The sequence below is a fragment of the Chiloscyllium plagiosum genome, unplaced genomic scaffold (assembly GCF_037043375.1).
Source record: "Chiloscyllium plagiosum isolate Xiang-an unplaced genomic scaffold, Cpla_swu_hap1 HiC_scaffold_16, whole genome shotgun sequence".
NCBI lineage: Eukaryota > Metazoa > Chordata > Chondrichthyes > Orectolobiformes > Hemiscylliidae > Chiloscyllium > Chiloscyllium plagiosum.
The window spans coordinates 72,618,638-72,632,326 of NW_028270154.1; the positions used below are offsets into that span (position 1 = coordinate 72,618,638).

General features: G+C 49.2%; 1 protein-coding gene across 1 annotated transcript in view; it reads right to left on the reverse strand.

Annotated features, from left to right (window-relative positions):
- LOC122556773 (A-type potassium channel modulatory protein KCNIP1-like) overlaps window positions 1-13,689 on the reverse strand; it is a 626,836-nt gene that overhangs the window by 465,132 nt on the left and 148,015 nt on the right. The window lies entirely within an intron of this gene.

Consider the following 13,689-nt stretch of genomic DNA (forward strand, 5'->3'; position numbering starts at 1 on the left):
AGGAGAGCACATTCACAGCTGTCCCAGATCCTGAACAGTAGGAGAATGCACCCATTCCTGTCACCAACCATGGACATTAGGAGAACACACTCCGTGCTGTTAAAGACCATGAACCTTTGGAAAAAACACCCACAACTGTCAACAGCACTGAACAGCAGGAGAACACACTCACTGCCTTCACAGACCTTGAACAGTAGGAGAATTCACTGACAGCTGTCACAAATGCTGCACAGTCGGAGAATGTACTCACTCATGTCACCAACCCAGGACACTAGGAGAACACACTCAGTGCTGTCAAAGACCCTGAACACCAGGAAAACACACTCACAGCTGTCACAGACCCTGATGCGCAGGTGAACACACTCCCTGCTGTCACAGACCCTGAACAGCAGGAAAACACAACTGTCTGCTGTCTCAGACCAGAACAGTAGGAGAACGCACACACTGCTATCACAGACCCTGAACAGTAGGAACACAAATTGCAGTCAAAGATCCTGAACAGCAGATAACACATTCACTGCTGTCACAGACCATGAACAGTAGAACACATTCACTGCTGTCACAGACACTGAACAGCAGCAAAACACACTCACTGCGGTCAAAGACTCTGAACAGCAGATAACACATTCACTGCTGTCACAGACACTGAACAGTAGAAACACACACTTACTGCTGTCATAGACCCTGAACAGTAGGAGAATACACTCACTACTGTCACAAACCCAAAACACTAGAAGAACACACCCACAAATGTCACAGACCCTGAACAGCAGGAGAACACACTCACTGCTGTCACAGACACTGAACAGTAGAAGAACACACACATTTCTGACACACACCCTGAACAGCAGTAGAACACATTCACTGCTGTCACAGACCATGAACAGTAGAACGCACTCACTGCTGTCACAGACCCTGAACAGCAACAAAACACACTCACTGCGGTCAAAGACTCTGAACAGCAGATAACACATTCACTGCTGTCACAGACACTGAACAGTAGAAACACACACTTACTGCTGTCATAGACCCTGAACAGTAGGAGAATACACTCACTGCTGTCACAAACCCAAAACACTAGAAGAACACACCCACAAATGTCACAGACCCTGAACAGCAGGAGAACACACTCACTGCTGTCACAGACACTGAACAGTAGAAACACACACTTACTGCTCTCATAGACCCTGAACAGTAGGAGAATACACTCACTGCTGTCACAAACCCTGAACATGAGAAAAACAACCTCACTGCTCTCACAAACCCTGAACAGTAGGAGAACGCACTCACAGCTGTCACAGATCCTGCACAGTAGGAGAATGCCCTCACCCATGTCACCAACCCAGGCAATAGAAAACACTCAGTGCTGCCAAAGACCCTGGACAGCAGGAAAACACACTCACCGCTGTCACAGACCTTGAACAGCAGGAGAACACATGCACTGCTGTCACAGACCCTGAACAGTAGGAAAGTGCACTCACTGCTTTCACAGACCTTGAACATCAGGAAAACATACTCTCTATGGTCAAAGACCCTGAACAGCAGGTGAACACACTCAATGCCATCACAGACCTTGGACAGCAGGAAAACACACTCACCGCTGTCACAGACCCTGAACAGCAGGAGAACACATGCACTGCTGTCACAGACCCTGAACAGTAGGAGAACACACTCATTAGCTAAATAGAACCTGAAGTGTAGGATAATACACTCACTGCTGTCAACAACGCTGAACACTAGGAGAACACACTCACTGCTGTCACAGACCCTGAACAGCAGAAAAATACAGTCACTGCGGTCACAGAAACTGAACAGTAGGAAAGTGCACTCACTGCTGTCACAGACCCAAAAGAGCAGGTGAACACACTCACTGCTATCACAGACCCTGAACACCAGGAAAACACATTCACTGCTGCCACAGACCCTAAACAGTATGAGAATGCACACACAGCTGTCACAGACCCTAAACAGTAGGAGAACACACTCACAGCTGTCACAGACCCTGAAAAGTAAGAGAAAGCACTCACTGCTTTCACCAACCCTGAACACTAGGAGAACACACTCACTGCTGTCACAGACCCTGAACAGCAGGAGAACACACTCAATGCGGTCACAGATCCTGAACAGTCGGAGAACTCTTTCACTGCTGCTACAGACTCTGAACATTAGCAGAACACACTCACTCCTGTCACAGACCCTGAACAGTAGAACACATTCTCTGTTATCACAGACCCTGAACACCAGGGGAACACACAAACTGCTCCTACAGACCCTGAACAGTCATAGAACACACTCACTGCTGTCACAGACCCTGAACAGTAGGAGAACACACTCACAGCTGTCTCAGACCCTGAACAGTATGAGAACGCACCCATCCCTGTCACCAACCATGGACACTAGGAAAACACATTCAGTGCTGTTGAAGACCCTGAACGTTTAGAAAACACACTCACTGCTGTCAACAACACTGAACAGTAGAAACACACACTCACTGCTGTCACAGATCCTGAGCAGTAGGAGAACGCAGTCACTGATATCACCAATCCTGAACACTCTGAGAACACACTCATTGCAGTCACAGACCCTGAACAGCAGGAGAACACACTCATTGAGGTCAAAGACACTGAACAGCAGATAACACACTCACTGCTGTCACAGACCCTGAACAGTAGGAGAACGCACACACAGCTGTCTCAGACCCTGAACAGTATGAGAACGCATCCATTCCTGTCACCAACCATGGACACTAGGAGAACACTAGGAGAACTCAGTGCTGTTGAAGACTCTGAAGGTTTGGAAAACACACTCACTGCTGTCAACAACACTGAACAGCAGGAGAACACACTCACTGCTGTCACAGACCCTGAACAGCAGGAATACACACCCACTGCAATCACAGACCCTGAACAGCAGGAGAACACACTCACTGCTGTCACAGACCCCGAACAGCAGGAATACACACCCACTGCAATCACAGACCCTGAACAGCAGGAGAACACACTCACTGCTGTCACAGACCCTGAACAGCAGGAATACACACCCACTGCAATCACAGACCCTGAACAGCAGGAGAACACACTCACTGCTGTCACAGACCCCGAACAGCAGGAATACACACCCACTGCAATCACAGACCCTGAACAGAAGGAGAACACACTCACTTATGACACAAACTCTGAACAGCAGGAAACCACAAGCATGGCTTTCACAGACCCTGAACTGTAGGAGAATGCACTCATTAACTAAACAGAACCTGAAAAGTAGGAGAACACATTCACTGATGTCACAGACCCTGAACAGTAGGAAAGTGCACTCAATGCTGTCACAGACCCTGAACAGCAGGAAAACATACTCACTGTGGTCAAGGACCCTAAACAGCAGATAACAGCAAGGCGTTCGATAAGGTTCCCCACAGTAGGCTATTGTACAAAATGCAGAGGAATGGGATTGTGGGAGATATAGCAGTTTGGATCAGTAATTGGCTTGCTGAAAGAAGACAGAGGGTGGTGGTTGATGGGAAATGTTCATCCTGGAGTCCAGTTACTAGTGGTTACCGCAAGGGTCGGTTTTGGGTCCACTGCTGTTTGTCATCTTTATAAATGACCTGGATGAGGGCGTAGAAGGATGGGTTAGTAAATTTGCAGATGACACTAAGGTTGGTGGAGTTGTGAATAGTGACAAAGGATGTTGTAGGTTACAGAGAGACATAGATAAGCTGCAGAGCTGGGCTGAGAGGTGGCAAATGGAGTTTAATGCAGACAAGTGTGAGGTGATTCACTTTGGTCGGAGTAACTGGAATGCAAAGTACTGGGCTAATGGTAAGATTCATGGTAGTGTAGATGAGCAGTGAGATCTCGGTGTCCATGTACAGATCCTTGAAAGTTGACAGGGTTGTTAAGAAGTGTTTTACCTTTTATTAATAGAGGGATCGAGTTCCGGAACCATGAGGTTATGCTGCAGCTGTACAAAACTCTGGTGTGGCCGCACTCGGAGTATTGTGTACAGTTCTGGTCACCGCTTAATAAGAAGGATGTGAAAGCTTTGGAAAGGGTGCAGAGGAGAATTACTAGGATGTTGCCTGGTATGGAGGGAAGGTCTTACGAGGAAAGGCTGAGCGACTTGAGGCTGTTTTCCCTAGAAAGAAGAAGGTTGAGAGGTGACTTGATAGAGACATGTAAGATAGTCAGAGGGTCAGATAGGGTGGACAGGGAGAGCCTTTTTCCAAGTTTGGTGATGGCAAGCACAAGGGGGCATAACTTTAAATTGAGGGGTGATAGATATAGGACAGATGTCGGTGGTAGTTTCTTTACTCAGAGAATAGTTAAGGTATGGAATGCTTTGCCTGCAATGGTAGTAGATTCGCCAACTTTAAGTACATTTGAGTCGTCATTGGACAAGCATATGGACGTACAAGGAATAGTGTAGGTTAGATGGGCTTCAGATTGGTATGACAGGGTTGGCGCAACATCGAGGGCAGAAGGGCCTGTACTGCGCTGTAATGTTCTATGTTCTACGTTCTATAACACATTGACTGCTGTCACAGACACTGAACAGTAGAAACACACTCTTTCGGCTGTCACAGACCCTGAACAGCAGGAGAACACACTCACCGCTGTCACAGACCCTGAACAGCAGAACACACACACTGCTATCACAGACCCTGAACACCAGGGGACACACTCTCTGCTGTCATAGTCCCTGAAAAGTAGGAGAACCCATTCATTGCCGATGCAGAAACTGAACAGTAGGAGAACGCATTCACTGCTGGTAAAGAACCTGAAGTAGGAGATCACACACATTGCTGTTACAGACCCTGAAGAGCGGGAGAAGGCACTCATTGCCAATACAGAACCTGAACAGCAGGAGAATGCACTCACAGCTATCACAGACCCTGAACAGCAGATTACACACTCACTGCTGTCACAGACCCTGAACAGCAGATTACACACTCACTGCTGTCACAGACCCTGAACAGTAGGAGAATGCACTCACAGCTATCACAGACCCTGAACAGCAGGAGAACACACTCACAGCTGGCACAGACCTTGAACAACAAGAGAACACACTCATGGCTCTCACAGACCCTGAACAGCAGGAGACCACACTCACAGCTGGCACAGATCCTGAACAGCAGGAGAGCACACTCACTCCTGTCACAGACCGTAAACAGCAGAAGAAAACACTTTCTGCTCTCACAGTCCTTGAACAACAGGAGAACACATTCACTTCTGAAACACACCTTGAACAACAGGAGAACACACTCACTGCTGTCACAGACCCTGAACAGGAGGAGAACAGACACTCTGCTGCCACAGTCCCTGAACAGCAGGAGAACACACTCTCTGCTGTCAAAGTCCCTGAACAGCAGTAGAATACACTCACTGTTGTCACAGACCCTGAACAGCAGGAGAACACACTCACAGCTCTCACAGACCCTGAACAGCAGGAGACCACACTCACAGCTGTCCCAGATTCTGAACAGTAGGAGAACGCACTCACTCCTGTCACAGACCGTAAACAGCAGGAGAAAACACTCTCTGCTGTCACAGTCGCTGAACAGCAGGAGAACACACGCACTGCTGTCACAGACCCTGAACAGCAGGAGAACACACTTGTAGCTGTCACAGATCCTGAACTGTCTGATAATGCAATCACAACTGTCACAGACCCGGAAAAGTATGAGAACGCACCCACTGCTTTCACCAAGACTGATCAGTAGGAGAATACACTCATTGCTGTCACAGACCCTGAACAATAGGAGAATACACTCACTGCTGCCACAGACCCTGAAGAGTAGGAGAATACACTCATTGCTGTCACAGACCCTGAACAATAGGAGAATACACTCACTGCTGCCACAGACACTGAAGAGTAGGAGAACACACTCACTGCTGTCACAGACCTTGAAGAGTAGGAGAACCCACTCATTGCCGATGCAGAACCTGAATGGTAGGAGAACGCATTCACTGCTGGTGAAGAACCTGAACAGCAGGAGAACACACTCACTGCTGTTACAGACCCTGAAGAGTGGGAGAATGCACTCATTGCCAATACAGAACCTGAACAGCAGGAGAATGCACACACCACTGTCACAGACCCTGAACAGCAGATTATACACTCACTGCTCTCACAGACCCTGAACAGTAGGAGAACGCACTCACAGCTATAACAGACCCTGAACAGCAGGAGAACACACGCACTGTTGTCACAGACCATGAACAGCAGGAGAACACACTCACAGCTATCACAGACCTTGAAGAGCAGGAGACCACACTCACATCTGTCCCAGATTCTGAACAGTAGGAGAAAACACTCTCTGCTGTCACAGTCCCTGAACAGCAGGAGAACACACTCACTTCTGACGCAGCCCTTGAACAACAGGAAAACACCCTCACTGCCGTCACAGACACTGAACAGTAGGAGGACACACTCACTGCTGTCACAGTCCCTGAATAGTAGGAGAACACAGTCTCTGCTGTCACAGTCCCTGAACAGTAGGAGAACACACTCTCTGCTGTCACAGACCCTGAACAGTAGGAGAACACACTCACAGCTATCACAAACCCTAAAGAGCAGGAGACCACACTCACAGCTGTCCCAGATTCTGAACAGTAGGAGAACTAATGTCACAGACCGTAAACAGCAGGAGAAAACACTCTCTGCTGTCACAGTCGCTGAACAGCAGGAGAACACACGCACTGCTGTCACAGACCTTGAACAACAGGAGAACACACTCACTGCCATCACAGACCCTGAAAAAGAGTAATACACGCACAATGCTGCCACAGACTCTGAACAGTAGGAGAACACACTCTCTGCTGTCACAGTCCTTGAACAGTAGGAGAACACACACACTGCTGTCAGAGACTCTGAACAGTAGGAGAATACACTCACTGCTGCCACAGACCCTGAAGAGTAGGAGAATACACTCATTGCTGTCACAGACCCTGAAGAGTAGGAGAATACACTCATTGCTGCCACAGACCCTGAAGAGTAGGAGAACACACTCTCTGCTGTCACAGTCCCTGAATAGTAGGAGAACACACTCACTGCTGTCACAGTCCCTCAACAGTAGGAGAACACACTCTCTGCTGTCACAGCCCTTGCATAGTCGGAGAATACACTCACAGTTGTCACAGTCTCTGAACAGAAGGAGAACACACTCACAGCTCTCACAGACCCTGAACAGCAGGAGACCACACTCACAGCTGGCCCAGTTCCTGAACAGTAGGAGAACGCACTCACTCCTGTCACAGACCATAAACAGCAGGAGAAAACACTCTCTGCTCTCACAGTCCCTGAATAGTAGGAGAACACACTCATGGCTGTCAGAGACTCTGAACAGTAGGAGAACACACTCACTGCTGTCACAGTCCCTGAACAGTAGGAGAACACACTCTCTGCTGTCAGAGACTCTGAACAGTAGGAGAACAGACTCACTGCTGTCACAGTCCCTGAATAGTAGGAGAACACACTCTCTGCTGTCACAGTCCCTGAACAGTAGGAGAACACACACACTGCTGTCAGAGACTCTGAACAGTAGGAGAACACACTCACTGCTGTCACAGTGCCTGAACAGTAGGAGAACACACTCTCTGCTGTCACAGTCCTTGAATAGGAGGAGAACTCACTCACCGCTGTCACAGTCCCTGAACAGTAGAAGAACACACTCTCTGCTGTCACAGTCCCTGAACAGCAAGAGAATGCACTCACTGCTGTCACAGTCCCTGAACAGCAGGAGAACACACTCATTGCTGTCACAGTCCCTGAACAGCTGGAGAACACACTCTCTGCTGTCACAGACCCTGAACAGCAGCAGAATACACTCACTGCTGTCACAGTCTCTGAACAGCAGGAGAACACACTAACTGTTGTCACAGACCCTGAAGAGCAGGAGACCACACTCACATCTGTCCCAGATTCTGAACAGTAGGAGAACGCACTCACTCCTGTCACAGACCGTAAACAGCAGGAGAAAACACTCTCTGCTGTCACAGTCCCTGAACACTAGGAGAATACACCCTCTGCTGTCACAGACCCTGAACAGTAGGAGAACACACTCACTGCTGTCACAGTCCCTGAATAGTAGGAGAACACACTCTCTGCTGTCACAGTCCTTGAATAGTAGGAGAACACACTCACTGCTGTCACAGCGCCTGAACAGTAGGAGAACACACTCTCTGCTGTCACAGTCCCTGAATAGTAGGAGAACACACTCACTGCTGTCACAGTCCCTGAACAGCAGGAGAACACACTCACTGCTGTCACAGTCCCTGAACAGCTGGAGAACACACTCTCTGCTGTCACAGACCCTGAACAGTAGGAGAATACACTCACTGCTGCCACAGACCTTGAATCGTAGGAGAACACACTCACTGCTGTCACAGTCCCTGAACAGCAGGAGAACACACTCACTGCTGTCACAGTCCCTGAACAGCAGGAGAACACACTCACTGCTGTCACAGTCCCTGAACAGCAGGAGAATACATTCACTGCTGTCACAGTCCCTGAACAGCAGGAGAACACACTCACTGCTGTCACAGTCCCTGAACAGCAGGAGAATGCACTCACTGCTGTCACAGTCCCTGAACAGAAGGAGAACACACTCACTGCTGTCACAGTCCCTGAACAGTAGGAGAACACACTCACTGCTGTAACAGTCCCTGAACAGTAGGAGAACACACTTTCTGCTGTCACAGTCCCTGAACAGTAGGAGAACACACTCATTGCTGGCACAGTCCCTGAACAGTAGGAGAACACACTTTCTGCTGTCACAGTCCCTGATCAGTAGGAGAACACACTCTCTGCTGTCACAGTCCTTGAATAGTAGGAGAACACACTCACTGCTGTCACAGTCCCTGAACAGCAGGAGAAGACACTCACTGCTGTCACAGTCCCTGAACAGCAGGAGAATACATTCACTGCTGTCACAGTCCCTGAACTGCAGGAGAACACACTCACTGCTGTCACAGACCCTGAACAGTAGGAGAACACACTCACTGCTGTCACAGACCTTGAATCGTAGGAGAACACACTCACTGCTGTCACAGTCCCTGAACAGCAGGAAAACGCACTCACTCCTGTCACAGATCGTAAACAGCAGGAGAAAACACTCTCTGCTCTCACAGCCCCTGAATAGTAGGAGAACACACTCATGGCTGTCAGAGACTCTGAACAGTAGGAGAACACACTCACTGCTGTCAGAGACTCTGAACAGTAGGAGAACACACTCACTGCTGTCAGAGACTCTGAACAGTAGGAGAACAGACTCACTGCTGTCAGAGACTCTGAACAGTAGGAGAACAGACTCACTGCTGTCACAGTCCCTGAATAGTAGGAGAACACACTCTCTGCTGTCACAGTCCCTGAACAGTAGGAGAACACACACACTGCTGTCAGAGACTCTGAACAGTAGGAGAACACACTCACTGCTGTCACAGTGCCTGAACAGTAGGAGAACACACTCTCTGCTGTCACAGTCCTTGAATAGGAGGAGAACTCACTCACCGCTGTCACAGTCCCTGAACAGTAGGAGAACACACTCTCTGCTCTCACAGTCCCTGAATAGTAGGAGAACACACTCATGGCTGTCAGAGACTCTGAACAGTAGGAGAACAGACTCACTGCTGTCACAGTCCCTGAATAGTAGGAGAACACACTCTCTGCTCTCACAGTCCCTGAATAGTAGGAGAACACACTCACTGCTGTCACAGTCCCTGAACAGTAGGAGAACACACTCTCTGCTGTCAGAGACTCTGAACAGTAGGAGAACAGACTCACTGCTGTCACAGTCCCTGAATAGTAGGAGAACACACTCTCTGCTGTCACAGTCCTTGAACAGTAGGAGAACACACACACTGCTGTCAGAGACTCTGAACAGTAGGAGAACACACTCACTGCTGTCACAGTCCCTGAACAGTAGGAGAACACACTCTCTGCTGTCACAGTCCTTGAACAGTAGGAGAACACACACACTGCTGTCAGAGACTCTGAACAGTAGGAGAATACACTCACTGCTGCCACAGACCCTGAAGAGTAGGAGAATACACTCATTGCTGTCACAGACCCTGAACAATAGGAGAACACACTCACTGCTGTCACAGACCTTGAAGAGTAGGAGAACCCACTCATTGCCGATGCAGAACCTGAATGGTAGGAGAACGCATTCACTGCTGGTGAAGAACCTGAACAGCAGGAGAACACACTCACTGCTGTTACAGACCCTGAAGAGTGGGAGAATGCACTCATTGCCAATACAGAACCTGAACAGCAGGAGAATGCACACACCACTGTCACAGACCCTGAACAGCAGATTATACACTCACTGCTCTCACAGACCCTGAACAGTAGGAGAACGCACTCACAGCTATAACAGACCCTGAACAGCAGGAGAACACACGCACTGTTGTCACAGACCATGAACAGCAGGAGAACACACTCACAGCTATCACAGACCTTGAAGAGCAGGAGACCACACTCACATCTGTCCCAGATTCTGAACAGTAGGAGAAAACACTCTCTGCTGTCACAGTCCCTGAACAGCAGGAGAACACACTCACTTCTGACGCAGCCCTTGAACAACAGGAAAACACCCTCACTGCCGTCACAGACACTGAACAGTAGGAGGACACACTCACTGCTGTCACAGTCCCTGAATAGTAGGAGAACACAGTCTCTGCTGTCACAGTCCCTGAACAGTAGGAGAACACACTCTCTGCTGTCACAGACCCCGAACAGCAGGAGAACACACTCACAGCTATCACAAACCCTAAAGAGCAGGAGACCACACTCACAGCTGTCCCAGATTCTGAACAGTAGGAGAACGCACTCACTAATGTCACAGACCGTAAACAGCAGGAGAAAACACTCTCTGCTGTCACAGTCGCTGAACAGCAGGAGAACACACGCACTGCTGTCACAGACCTTGAACAACAGGAGAACACACTCACTGCCATCACAGACCCTGAAAAAGAGTAATACACGCACAATGCTGCCACAGACTCTGAACAGTAGGAGAACACACTCTCTGCTGTCACAGTCCCTGAATAGTAGGAGAACACACTCACTGCTGTCACAGTCCCTCAACAGTAGGAGAACACACTCTCTGCTGTCACAGCCCTTGCATAGTCGGAGAATACACTCACTGTTGTCACAGTCTCTGAACAGAAGGAGAACACACTCACAGCTCTCACAGACCCTGAACAGCAGGAGACCACACTCACAGCTGGCCCAGTTCCTGAACAGTAGGAGAACGCACTCACTCCTGTCACAGACCATAAACAGCAGGAGAAAACACTCTCTGCTCTCACAGTCCCTGAATAGTAGGAGAACACACTCATGGCTGTCAGAGACTCTGAACAGTAGGAGAACAGACTCACTGCTGTCACAGTCCCTGAATAGTAGGAGAACACACTCTCTGCTGTCACAGTCCCTGAACAGAAGGAGAACACACACACTGCTGTCAGAGACTCTGAACAGTAGGAGAACACACTCACTGCTGTCACAGTGCCTGAACAGTAGGAGAACACACTCATGGCTGTCAGAGACTCTGAACAGTAGGAGAACACACTCTCTGCTGTCAGAGACTCTGAACAGTAGGAGAACAGACTCACTGCTGTCACAGTCCCTGAATAGTAGGAGAACACACTCTCTGCTGTCACAGTCCCTGAACAGTAGGAGAACACACACACTGCTGTCAGAGACTCTGAACAGTAGGAGAACACACTCTCTGCTGTCAGAGACTCTGAACAGTAGGAGAACAGACTCACTGCTGTCACAGTCCCTGAATAGTAGGAGAACACACTCTCTGCTGTCACAGTCCCTGAACAGTAGGAGAACACACACACTGCTGTCAGAGACTCTGAACAGTAGGAGAACACACTCACTGCTGTCACAGTGCCTGAACAGTAGGAGAACACACTCTCTGCTGTCACAGTCCTTGAATAGGAGGAGAACTCACTCACCGCTGTCACAGTCCCTGAACAGTAGGAGAACACACTCTCTGCTGTCACAGTCCCTGAACAGCAAGAGAATGCACTCACTGCTGTCACAGTCCCTGAACAGCAGGGGAACACACTCATTGCTGTCACAGTCCCTGAACAGCTGGAGAACACACTCTCTGCTGTCACAGACCCTGAACAGCAGCAGAATACACTCACTGCTGTCACAGTCTCTGAACAGCAGGAGAACACACTAACTGTTGTCACAGACCCTGAAGAGCAGGAGACCACACTCACATCTGTCCCAGATTCTGAACAGTAGGAGAACGCACTCACTCCTGTCACAGACCGTAAACAGCAGGAGAAAACACTCTCTGCTGTCACAGTCCCTGAACACTAGGAGAATACACCCTCTGCTGTCACAGACCCTGAACAGTAGGAGAACACACTCACTGCTGTCACAGTCCCTGAATAGTAGGAGAACACACTCTCTGCTGTCACAGTCCTTGAATAGTAGGAGAACACACTCACTGCTGTCACAGCGCCTGAACAGTAGGAGAACACACTCTCTGCTGTCACAGTCCCTGAATAGTAGGAGAACACACTCACTGCTGTCACAGTCCCTGAACAGCAGGAGAACACACTCACTGCTGTCACAGTCCCTGAACAGCTGGAGAACACACTCTCTGCTGTCACAGACCCTGAACAGTAGGAGAATACACTCACTGCTGCCACAGACCTTGAATCGTAGGAGAACACACTCACTGCTGTCACAGTCCCTGAACAGCAGGAGAACACACTCACTGCTGTCACAGTCCCTGAACAGCAGGAGAAGACACTCACTGCTGTCACAGTCCCTGAACAGCAGGAGAATACATTCACTGCTGTCACAGTCCCTGAACAGCAGGAGAACACACTCACTGCTGTCACAGTCCCTGAACAGCAGGAGAATGCACTCACTGCTGTCACAGTCCCTGAACAGAAGGAGAACACACTCACTGCTGTAACAGTCCCTGAACAGTAGGAGAACACACTCACTGCTGTAACAGTCCCTGAACAGTAGGAGAACACACTTTCTGCTGTCACAGTCCCTGAACAGTAGGAGAACACACTCATTGCTGGCACAGTCCCTGAACAGTAGGAGAACACACTTTCTGCTGTCACAGTCCCTGATCAGTAGGAGAACACACTCTCTGCTGTCACAGTCCTTGAATAGTAGGAGAACACACTCACTGCTGTCACAGTCCCTGAACAGCAGGAGAAGACACTCACTGCTGTCACAGTCCCTGAACTGCAGGAGAACACACTCACTGCTGTCACAGACCCTGAACAGTAGGAGAACACACTCACTGCTGTCACAGACCTTGAATCGTAGGAAAACACACTCACTGCTGTCACAGTCCCTGAACAGCAGGAGAACGCACTCACTCCTGTCACAGATCGTAAACAGCAGGAGAAAACACTCTCTGCTCTCACAGCCCCTGAATAGTAGGAGAACACACTCATGGCTGTCAGAGACTCTGAACAGTAGGAGAACACACTCACTGCTGTCAGAGACTCTGAACAGTAGGAGAACAGACTCACTGCTGTCAGAGACTCTGAACAGTAGGAGAACAGACTCACTGCTGTCACAGTCCCTGAATAGTAGGAGAACACACTCTCTGCTGTCACAGTCCCTGAACAGTAGGAGAACACACACACTGCTGTCAGAGACTCTGAACAGTAGGAGAACACACTCACTGCTGTCACA